The following is a 13560-nucleotide window of genomic DNA, read 5'->3' as shown; positions in this document are numbered from 1 at the left end:
TAACTTAATTTAAAATGATAAAAAATGCATAACTGAAGTCAGAATGACTTGCTGTTGGATTTTTAACGCAGCGGAGGCATGACAAAACACTTTTACACATATAAAATCCAAATAAAAGCATACAGATCATGAATAAAAATTCGAGGGATCGGATCTAACCTTTAAAATAATTCGGAGACAACGATCAGAGATCCTTAGCAGTTGCTCCTCAAGTGTGAAGCACTCCACCGGTATCCACCAAGAAAACGATGTTAAGGAGGAGGAAGGAGGTGGAGAGAATTGAGTTTTCCAAACTTTTTGGGTTTTGGGGTTCTTTTGTTCGAATAAAAATAGGGTCTATAATAGTGTATTTATAGGCAAAATTTTCAGCTGAAATTTTCCCATAAATATTATTATTATTATCCCATTTATTATTCTCATTAATAATTAAAACACCTTTTAATTATTAATCCTTTTTCTAAACACTTTAGAAATAATTCTCTCTCTTGATTTAATTTCCAAAAATTAAATCCTTAATTAATAATATTAAGAACTTTTCTTAATTAATTTATAATTAATTAAATCTCATTTAATCAATTATTAAATTTTCCAATTAATTATTTATTTCACAAATAAATAATTATTTAGCCATTATTAATTAATTCCTCCGCCATTAAATCATTCTCTTTTTATGGTGTGACCCTGTAGGTTCAATATTACGCCGGTAGTAGAAATAAATAATAATAAAACTATTTTATCAATATTTATATAAATTCTCTAATTTATTAAATATGATTAATTAATTAATCACATTTATTCTACATCGTGAGGGATACTTCTCAGCATATTGCGACTATCCGGATAATATGAATTCACTGCTTAAAATACCAAGAACCTATTCAGTGAATAGTTACCGTACAATAAACTCCTTCTACCCTACAATGTCCCGATTAAATACAAGGCATGAATTTCGTGTCAAGCCTATCTAATTTAATCACTTGCTTACCATTTACTATGCTTAGTTCTATGCAAATTAGAAACTCCTTTCTAATTTCATTCACTCTGGCCAGAGATTCCTGAACTAGCATAAGTGGATCAGCCTTGAACATTCGCTTCCTTCACTGGAAGGGGTAGATCCTTTATTGATCATACACTATCTTCGTGTACAAATTTCTATACCCAGAAGAGCCCTAATAATTGTCCCTGGAGACTAAGAACTAAACCAAAGCATAGTTCAGTGTACACAAGATTACTATGATGACCTCAAGTCTAAGGATACTTGTACAACTATCACTATGTGAACAACTGCTGACACGTGAGTGAACTCCATCAGTTGTTCAGCTGTGCGAGTCATGTTCAGTGAACTGATTCCATAATAAGCACCTACATACTAGCTATAGTGTCACCACACAAATATCTATGAGAACAGACATCCTTCATAATGAAGCAAGCATAGTATGTAACGATCTTTGCGGATTATTAATTATCAGTAAGTAATCCTACGACCAGGAACTATTTAAGTTTAGAGTTATCATCTTTTTAGGTCTCACTATTATGATCTCATCATAATCCATAAAAAGTTTTACTCTAAACTATGGTATATCTTATTTAAACACTTAAATAGATAGAGCCCGTAATAAAAACAAAATAAGTCTTTTATTAAAATCAATGAAATCAAAACAGATTATATAAAGAGTTATTCCTAAATCCTAATACATGATTGGACTTAGGACATATTTCTTTCAATCTCCCACTTGTACTAAAGCCAATCATTCTGGTATCTAATACCCATCTTGTCTTTATGACGATCAAAGTGACTTTCATAAAGTAGCTTTGTGAGTGGGTCTGCTATGTTGTTATGTGTGTCAACTCTAATTCAATACAATACAAGAAATGTTACCGCGCTCCCACTAACCCTTTTGTAGACGCATGGTTCATCTACGTTTTTGATAAAATCAAACTCTTTGATTGTCTCATCAAAATGGATATTCCATCTACGAGAAGCTTGCTTTAAACCACATATGGTTCGCAGCAGCTTACACACTAGGTTTTCATTTCTCTTGGAAAGAAAACCATCTGGCTAATTGCCAGATCTCATAGTCGTAGTAAGCAGCAATCGCAAGCAAAATCCGAACTAATTTTAACAGGGCTACAGGTAAAAGGTTACATCAAAGTCAATCCATTGCCTTTGTTTGAATCCTTTTGCCACAAGCCTGGCCTTATAGGTCTCCACCTGGCCATCTGCTATAATCTATCTTTTGTATACCGTATACATAGATTCCATTCTGGATTTCATGGCACTATGCCGTTTCTCTGAGTCAACACTACTCATAGCCTCATTATAGGTCACAGGGTCGTCATCATCAATGATAGACAACTCATTGTCATTCTCAATGACAAGGCCATATTACCTCTCAGGTTGGCGAGACACTCTCCCTGACCTACGAATGGGCTGTTCTACAGAAGGTTGTTCAGTCAGAACAGGTGTTTCCACTTGATCAGTAGTAGTTTGTGCTTCTTGAACTTCATCAAGTTCAATTTTGCTCCCACTGTTTCCTTCAAGGATAAACTCCTTTTCCAAGAAGGTAGCATGTCTGGAGACAAACACCCGATGATCGGTGTAAAAGTAATACCCTAAAGTCTCTTTAGGATATCCCACAAAACTACATTTTACGGATCGATATTCCAGCTTATCTGGGTCAACTTACTTGACATAAGCTGGACATCCCCAAATCTTAACGTGTTTAAGACTCGGTTTCCTTACTTTCCATATCTCATACGGAGTTTGAGGAACAGATTTTGGAAGGCACCATATTCAGTAAATATGCTGAGGTTTCCAATGCATAACCCCATAGGAATACTGGAAGATTTGCATAGCTCATCATGGACCGAACTATGTCTAACAAAGTTCGATTTCTCCTTTCAGATACCAATCTGGAGGAGTCCACTGGGAGACTATACCATTTACTTTGAGATAATCTAGAAACACTCCATTAAAGTATTCACCACCTCGATCTAATCGAAGAATTATAATACTCTATTTGGTTTGTTTCTCCACTTCATACTTATACTCTTTGAACTTTTCAAAGGCTTCAGACTTGTGTTTCATCAAACACATATCCGAATCTAGATCTATCATCTATGAAAGTAATGAAGTTTGAAAATCCACCCATGGCTTGCTTAGACATTGGTCCACATACATCTGAGTGTACCATTCCTAGCAAATTTGCAGCCCTCTCTCCATGTCTACTAAATGGAGACTGCAGTGCCACAATGAAGTGAGATTTTCATCATCCCTTTTCTTTTATTAGTTTGTTCAATCTGAAGTAAATTATGTCACATTTATACAGACCATTATTTAAAGTACCACGTCCATAAAGAATATTATCTCTAAGAATAGAACATTCATTATTCTCAATAATAAATGAAAATCCAGCCAAGTCTAATATGGGAATAATATTCCTCACAATCGAGGGAACAAAATAACAATTATTTAAAACAATAGTCTTGCCCGTAGGCATATGTAAATGAAATGATTCTACATCTTCAGCAGCAACTCTTGCTCCATTTCCATCAGTAGAATCACCTCCTCTTCCTCAAGAGTCCTACTTCTCCTTGGTCCCTGCAATAAATTGCAGATATGAGAACCACATGCGGTATCTAATACCCAAGTAGAAATTTGATTTAATGACATATTCACTTCTATCATGAACATACCTGAATCAGAAGCGGTAGTCTCACTACCCTTCTTCTTCTTCAATTCTGCAAGGTAAACCTTGCAGTTCCTCTTCCAGTGCCCCACCTTGTTATAGTGAAAGCAAACAACTTTGCTTTTGGGGTCTTCCGCTTTTGGTGGAACCGGCGTTTTCTCACCTACTTTCTTCTTCTTGGAAGGGTTCCTCTTCCTTTTCTTAGGATTGGGACATTCACCAATTAGAAGAACAGAACTCTTCTTAGGGGGAAAATTCGATTCCGCAGTCTTCAACATGTTGTGGAGTTCAGGCAGGCTGACATCCAACTTATTCATGTGAAAGTTCACAACAAACTGCGAGAACGAACTCGGAAGCGATTGTAAGACCAAGTCTTGGCTCAGCTCCCTATCCATGGCAAAACCAAGTTGTCCAAGACGTTCAATCAAATTGATCATCTTAAGTACATGGTCATTCACAGATGATCCCTCAGACATCCTACAACCGAACAACTCCTTCGATATCTCATATCGAGCTGTCCTCCCCGCCACATCATACAACTCTTGTAGATGTATGAGGATAGTGTGAGCATCCATATGCTCATATTGCTTCTGTAGCTCAATGTTCATGGAAGCTAGCATGATGCATTGAGCAATATTTGCATCATCTATCCACTTACGATACACAACATGTTCATCATTATGTGCATCACTAGTAGGTTCAGTAGGCTTAGGTGAGTCAATCACGTATTCCAGCTTCTCAATCCTGAGAACAATTCTCAAGTTTCGAAGCCAATCAACATAATTAGGACCAGTCAATTTGTGAGCATCTAGTATGCTCTTGAGTGATAGTGCAGAAGACATAACGTACAAAGTAAATCTGTAAATGATAAACACATAACAACACTTAGCAAATATTCGATTTCATTTTAAAACACTATATGAATCGGGTCTTTATTCATAAGTGGCTCCCAATAGTTTATCTAATTTATTCAACCCCCTACGTGAAAAATTAATCATTCATAATGCTAGTGGGAATAGGGATCCTACATTCCATTACACAACCTCGGCTGTAGCATGAACCGCCATGTAATGTTCAATAGGCAGACAACTCTTGTCAATTACATCTTATGTTATTCCCTAATCAAACTTTAGCCTCTTGAATAATTGAGTCTCGGCTGTGGCACGACAAACTCAATATTCTAAGTCAAGTCTAACCCAACATTCCGTACAGTTGAATCAGTCCCCAAAGGCCCACGGCTGTAGCACGTACCGACCTTTAGATTCTTATTCAATGTACACATCTCTATGTAATAGACAAGTATTTCTTATTTCGAAATCAAAGCCCTCTGCTGTAGCACGAACCATCAATGATTCAAAAATAAGAACTACTTTTCTATCATGTTGGAAGGCTATGACCGACACAAGCCCGTTGTGTCATTGGCCAATTACTACTTGATATTATTTAATTTTAGAGGGATTATATTACGTTACAATCATAATCATATTATAAAGAAATTCTTCCTTTTAAATTAAATATTTCAAATCAATAATCAATAATCAGATGATTCCCAGATCGGGTGGAGCATTGTCAAGAGGCGTCACTTAATAACCCTTTCTTACAGATAGAAATCTGTTGTTGACAGAATCATCCTTTCTTTCATATCGAAAATTTATATTAAATTACGTGTTTCATAAACACAAGAATCTCATGATTGTATTCATAATATTATTCTTAAGGTTATGAAACAATTTCACTATACTAGGTTGTCTAACAAACGCCTTATGTTCATTTAAGTTCACCTAAATCTATCATCGCATGATAAACTAAGCATATATCACATATATCAACATGAATAAACATCAAGGTAGGCATGTTATATCATCTAGCACATTAGTCTAAGCATTATACATCTCTATGTATCACATGAAGCATTTAAAAGCAATTAAAACAGTCAAAAACAGCTTTAAAACACTTCATGGAAATATAAACAGTTCAAAACTTTTATATAAACTAAAATTGATCACTCCATTAGTTCCGTCTCAGAAAAACGAATCCAACGGTATATTGCACGCCTAAAACGGAGTTACGAAACTCCCAGAAAATCAATTTTAATGTAAACAGTCGGGCTGTAACGCATTACAGGAATGCGTTACAAGCCCTGTAACGCATTCCGGTGATGCGTTACTACCCTTTTAACCAATTAAAAGGTGTAACGCATTCCGTGAATGCGCCACAGGTGTGTAACGCATTCCTGGAATGCGCGACACCTATTTATTATTTTATTTTTTTTCTTTTGCAGCAGCCGCCGCCGCTGCCTTTTCTCGATCAGCGTGCACCGTACTTCACCTGTCTTCTTTCTCCGTGCCAACAGCACAGTAACAATAGCAGAGCATATATATACATACATACTTACAATTCATATATATATATCTTTATTTAATTACGAATTTAATTACAAGATCTTCAAAAATTCATAATAAAAAATCTATACATCATAAAATTATGAAAAAAATACCCAGACGATCTACAACACTTGTAGAACCCAGATCAACATTCAAAATAATTCTGAGAAATGATTTCTCATCAGACAAAATTAATTCATGATATAACTTGTAAAAATCATAATTAATTCATACAAGCATATAAAATTCTGAAATTTTTACCACAGATCTATATGCATACAACCTATGCTCTGATACCATTGTTGGATTTTTAACGCAGCGGGGGCATGGCAAAACACTTTTACACATATAAAATTCAAATAAAAGCATACAGATCATGAATAAAAATTCGAGAGATCGGATCTAACCTTTAAAATAATTCGGAGACAACGATCAGAGATCCTTAGCAGTTGCTCCTCAAGTGTGAAACACTCCACCGGTATCCATAAGAAAACGATGTTAAGGAGGAGGAAGGAGGTGGAGAGAATTGGGTTTTCCAAACTTTTTGGGTTTTGGGGTTCTTTTGTTCGAATAAAAATATGGTCTATAATAGTGTATTTATAGGCAAAATTTTCAGCTGAAATTTTCCCATAAATATTATTATTGTTATCCCATTTATTATTCTCATTAATAATTAAAACACCTTTTAATTATTAATCCTTTTTCTAAATACTTTAGAAATAATTCTCTCTCTTGATTTAATTTCCAAAAATTAAATCCTTAATTAATAATATTAAGAACTTTTCTTAATTAATTTATAATTAATTAAATCTCATTTAATCAATTATTAAATTTGCCAATTAATTATTTATTTCACAAATAAATAATTATTTAGACATTATTAATTAATTCCTCCACCATTAAATCATTCTCTTTTTATGGTGTGACCCTGTAGGTTCAATATTAAGTCGGTAGTAGAAATAAATAATAATAAAACTATTTTATCATTATTTATATAAATTCTCTAATTTATTAAATATGATTAATTAATTAGTCACATTTATTCTACATCGTGAGGGATACTTCTCAGCATATCGCGACTATCCGGATAATATGAATTCACTGCTTAGAATACCAAGAACCTATTCAGTGAATAGTTACCGTACAATAAACTCCTTCTACCCTACAATGTCCCGATTAAATACAAGGCATGGATCTCGTGTCAAGCCTATCTAATTTAATCACTTGCTTACCATTTACTATGCTTAGTTCTATGCAAATTAGAAACTCCTTTCTAATTTCATTCACTCTGGCCAGAGATTCCTGAACTAGCATAAGTGGATCAGCCTTGAACATTCGCTTCCTTCACTGGAAGGGGTAGATCCTTTATTGATCATACACTATCTTCGTGTACAAATTCTTATACCCAGAAGAGCCCTAATAATTGTCCCTGGAGACTAAGAACTAAACCAAAGCATAGTTCAGTGTACACAAGATTACTATGATGACCTCAAGTCTAAGGATACTTGTACAACTATCACTATGTGAACAACTGCTGATACGTGAGTGAACTCCATCAGTTGTTCAGCTGTGCGAGTCATGTTCAGTGAACTTATTCCATAATAAGCACCTACATACTAGCTATAGTGTCACCACACAAATGTCTATGAGAACAGACATCCTTCATAATGAAGCAAGCATAGTATGTACCGATCTTTGCAGATTATTAATTACCAGTTAGTAATCCTACGACCAGGAACTATTTAAGTTTAGAGTTATCATCTTTTTAGGTCTCACTATTATGATCTCATCATAATCCATAAAAAGCTTTACTCTAAACTATGGTATATCTTATTTAAATACTTAAATAGATAGAGCCCGTAATAAAAACAAAACAAGTCTTTTATTAAAATCAATGAAATCAAAACAGATTACATAAAGAGTTATTCTTAAATCCTAATACATGATTGGACTTAGGACATATTCCTTTCACTTGCAATCATAAAATACAATAATGTAAAATTTACATTATTGTTAATATTAAAGTTGATTTTAATGAAAAATATTAGTTTTTGAAATTCAACGTATGTATGTATGGAAAATGTTAGTTTTTTATTTATACTACTGTTAACAAAGTAAGATTAAGTTATATGTATGTGTGTGTTAGCATGTAAATTAATATATATTACACCTCTTAGTAAATTATTATGGTTTCAATTATTTATATGCTATATATCTGATTTATGTACATGTATGATCATTATTAACATCTAGTGAGATAATTGATTACTTAAATAACATGCATTTATAATTATTCAAAAATTAAAATTATGTAAGAAATAAATTGCTATAGTTTATATATGGTTTTCACATTATCACTGACAAACAATCCATATCTATTTTCTACGCAACCGGGTATCAATCATGGTTGTAACATAAAAATGAATTATATATTTTTAAGACTTATTATTGATATTCATGATTTTTTCAAGAATTTGAAAGAAAAATTGTAATTATATCGTTATTTAAACCGTTTTTAAGTTTCTTTCATTACGACTCTAATATTTCTTCATATAATAATTTGATAACATTTTATACTATTCTTCTAAAATTAAAAAATTTCAGTTCGATAAAGTTTTATAAATATCAGTTGAACTGGTTAATTCCTTCAAATTATTGAACAATATATGTTTTTTTCCTTAAATAATATAAAATACATTGAATCAAATGTTACAATATATTATGGATATAACTTTTATTTTAATAATTCAAAATATTAAAATAATTTAAAATATTTGTACAATATTATCTTGATCAATGAATATTGTTGATCCAACAAAATTCTTTTTAAAAAGTTAGTTTTTTTAAAGTGAAAAATGAAAAATAAATCGATTTAATATATAATCATAGTTTTAACAAATCTAGTGAGATCTAATTTCAAATTTCAAATTTTTTTAAAATTGAGACAAATCCCAAAAATAATAACGCGTTACCAGTGAAGTTAGTAATTTTAATATAAATAATCAATTGACTTGATCATATAAAGACCTCAAACACATTAATTTATATTAACATAAGATATAAAAAAAAATCACATTATTGGTAAGATATTTTCGCCGAGCTTGTAATTTAAATTTACTAAACGTAGAATGTGACGATATTTTTCGGCCGGGTCATGTAGTCAAATTTCGAGTATTTTTTAAACAATGGGCCAAGTTCTTAAATGCATTGACTCATTATAATTCGAACTTATCTAAATATGTAATACCAATATAGATTATTTATATATAAGCGATTCTATATTCAATATATTTAAAAAATTTATATATGTACATTTTAATTACTTTTTATATAGTTTCAAACTAAAAAATGATTAATAAATAAGATAATAATCCATTTATGTACTATGATTAATTTTATATCTGAAATTCAATTCTTTAAAATTAACTGTACAAATATTCAACTAACTATCCTTTTTTTGCGGAATTCAAGTAAGTATCTTTAAAGGTAAATAAAATATTCATTTAACACACTTACATATTATGTGTATTATAAAAATCATATGTGACAATATGGTGTAGTGGTAAGAGGTTGTATAGTTGAATGAAATAACTTGAGTTCGATTCCCACAAACCACATCTTTTATATAAATATTAAAAACAGGGGTAATTTAGTCTAAATGAATAAAAGACACATCTAATTAATAAAAATTAATAAATATTACACCGATTTAGGATTTAGGATTTATGCCTTCCTAGAGTCTAAACAGCGTGAATAATAAATGTAAACTTTAAATTAAATAATTTTAAAATTTAAGGATGTAATATAATTTAATAGTCTTCAAAATTTTAAGGTTCCTGAATCCCTTTTGGGGTTTTGAAATAATTTAAAATAATTTTTATTATTTTAGGATTTATTATTTTTTATTTGGGTTTAAAAATATATATTTTTTAAAAATATATGTTAAATACCGCACATTCTCATGTTTTACACACAAAAAAGAATGAGCATAACACTACACATCTAGCAACCTTTTTCCCTAAACATTACACAATATAGTATATTGAAGTGACATTTTGATACATAATTTTCAAAAATATATTTTGAACTGTTTTTCACCCAAAAGTAATATTTAGGACTCGAATTTGAGGGATAATCAAAATTTGATATTTTCATATTATTATATTCAATTGAAGTGGTATTTTTTATTTATAAATACAATGATTTAGGAGTGTGCCGAAACCCCTGAGCCCACCATATAAATCTGCCTCTTAATTACAACTTTGGATACGAGCAATAACTTTATTTGCCATTAAACTTAAACCAAATTTATAAACAATTCTTTTTAAACGATAAATATCAAAATATTTATATATTTTTTAATCAAAAGATGAAATATATGCTAAATTATAATAACCGAAACGATGTATAATTTGGTAGTCCTTATTTTTTGTTAGTTTGATTATCCCCATTCATGAATAAAGTTAGTTTGATTATCCCCAGTCATGAGATATTCTTAATCAAGTAATCAAGGCCGTTAGATCCAAATACTAAAAAAATATACTCAACTTAAATTTCTAGGTTCGATTCCTACCAACAACAAATATTTATATTATTATTTATACACTACTCAAACTTCCGGGTCCGAATCCCGACAATAACAAATATATATTATTATTTATACGTTATCCAAGATTTATGTTCGAATCTTGTCAACAACAAACAATTATATTATTATTTATAAACATGCTAATAAGGTTAATAATTCAACATTCATCAATCATATACTATTTAATATCAACTAAAAATATTTATTATAATTATAAATAATATAAAATATTAATGAAGACCGTGCATCATACTGGTTGTAAAACTAGTTTCATTAAAAGTTCAATTCGTTAACAAGTATATCGATCGGTTTGTAAAACTAGTTTCATTAAAAATTCAATTCATTAACAAGTATATCGATAAGAAAAGAGGGCGTAATAGACCACACTTCGTGACCAGACATAAAACTAGCTCCTCTAGCTATAGCATGAGTTGACATAAAACTAGCTCCTCTAGCTATAGCATGAGTTGCCAAATTCGCTAATCTTATAACTAAGTAAACAGAAAGGGACCTGAAGTCCTTTAAAATCTCCTGGCAATGTGCTATAATAGCCCCGAAGTAGGAATCATCATTGATCTTACTACGAATGGCTTCAACCACCTTTAGAATGTCAAGCTCCACATAAACATTATGTTTCCCTAACTTCTTCAACCAAGACAGAGCTTCTCGATACACTAAAGCCTCAGCAACTCGAGAGTCAAAAGCTCCAATAGACAAACTTCACACCCTGCAATAAAACTACCCGATGCATCCCTCATAAGGCAATCATATGAACTCATGTTCTCTTTTTCAAAAAAAGCTGCATCAACGTTGCATGTTTGCCATCCTGAAGGAGGGGGGTGCCATACCATCATGCCTTCATGACTATGATAAGCACTTTGATGACTCTAGGTTACTTGGGCGTGCTGCCATTGAAAGAGAGTTGAACTTACTTTGTTTGTCACCTGAGAACAAGTTTTATATCTATTATTCCATACCACTAAATTTTTGTGGTTCCATATACTTCACATCACCGTACATAACACTTCTAAGTGCTTTATGAATAATATCAAAAAGATTAACCAGCATTTGAGGAATATATGGGGCTAAAGTATGACCAGGAATAAGAGTGCTAAACTTCTAGCACCTGTTAACTAATAAACAGGTTAGGAGAATATGCTCCAAGAATTCAAATGTCAACTTGCAAACTCGACATAGAGGCTGAACATCAACAAACTTTCTCCTAAGGTTCTCTAATGTGGTAAGGAAAACATGAAGCCTTAAGAGGAATGGCCAATTACCAAAGTTTTAACCACTTAAATGATGAGTTTGCTTGTGAAAGTTGAGACAAATGCACGACTAAGAACTCTATACCCACTTTTAACCGTGTACTGACCCTTTTTGTCCTCTAGTCAAATCCATTTTTCATCTTGAACTATTAGGGATATGGGTATTTTTAGAATTCTCTCTACATCCTTCTGATTAAAAATATCCCTCAGTAAATCACAATCCCATCCATTCTTATCCATATTCAGAAGATTACTAACTTTCACATCCTCCAGCCTTTGCACCAGTCCTGACTAAATTTTTATACAGCCGGGTTCTGGAATCCATGCATCCTCCTAGATATTTATAGAATCACCATTACCCACTTTCAGAATACTGCCAGAAATAATAAGATCTTTTTCTGCTAAAATGCTTCGCCAGATTAAGGACAGAACAAGAAGGAAAGTAACCAAACAATGCCCGCTAATTTCCTTTTACATCTTTTGGTATTCCCAAGTAGAAGTCATCACTACAAATATGAACTTGAAGAACTAGCTGATTGCTTTTATCATCTGTATTTCGGCTAAAGCTTATGCTTAATTTTTCGAAGTTTACTTGCTAGCCCGTAACTTTCTCATAAAGACTAAGATAAATTTTTATAGATTCAGCTTCTTCTACTGTTGCTTTAAAGAAGAGATAACAGTCATCGATGAAAAAAAGGTGAGAGACAATGGGAGCAGATTTTGCTATTTTATAGCCATGAAGAGTACCATTTGCTTGATTTTTCAAAATTGAGAGATCTTCTTGTTATTTACCAAAAATAAATATATGAGTAATTTGTAGATGGGGGTTGAATACAAATTATAGTTTTCAACTTTTTCTGTGTGAACAACTGCTATATTGAAATAAGAACACAAGAATTAAAATTTCTGGTGGTTTTCTTGACTTGTCACATGACTTATATATTAAAGAAATAATTTGTGCAAATTACAAGAATTTTACAACTGTGTTTTACATTATTTTTCTAGGAGAAGGTGCTCTCTTCTTAGTTCTATTAAAAACTCTATATTCTTATTTTTTTAAAGAATACACTGCTGCTACTTGGTTTATATATCACCAAGTTACAATACTTGCTAGATAATACATAACACAGTATTTGATTGCTTTTTCATTATTTTTCCTGTGAGACTTGACAAATGAGTCTAGATTTTATCTTGATATATTGCGTTGAATATCCCTCCAATTTGTCGTGCATGAAAATGGAATGTTTCTTTTTCTTCACTATCTAAGATTAGATGCTCGTTTTGTCTTGAATTCCATTTTTCAAACGGAGATCTTTTATCAACGCATGTGCTCTGTCAGATTTGGTATATGTGCTCTATCAAGTCACTATCAATTGTTACTTGTTACTTTAGCCATTGACAGTGTGATCTACTTAGCCATTGACGAGCAGAGTCATTAGCTATTGGAAGCTTGTTCTCCTTAGCCATTGAAGGCTCATTTAACTAGAATTACATGGCATCGAGTATTTACAATTAGCTATTTTTTTTTCAATTTATCCATTGAGTCAGCAATGACTATGGAATGAACAATTACAACAATGACTATAAGTAGAGATCTACATGAAAAATGTTACGCCTTCTTATCACAGATA

Source organism: Apium graveolens, chromosome 1, assembly GCF_009905375.1.
Source record: "Apium graveolens cultivar Ventura chromosome 1, ASM990537v1, whole genome shotgun sequence".
Lineage (NCBI taxonomy): Eukaryota > Viridiplantae > Streptophyta > Magnoliopsida > Apiales > Apiaceae > Apium > Apium graveolens.
This window is presented reverse-complemented; position numbering follows the sequence as displayed.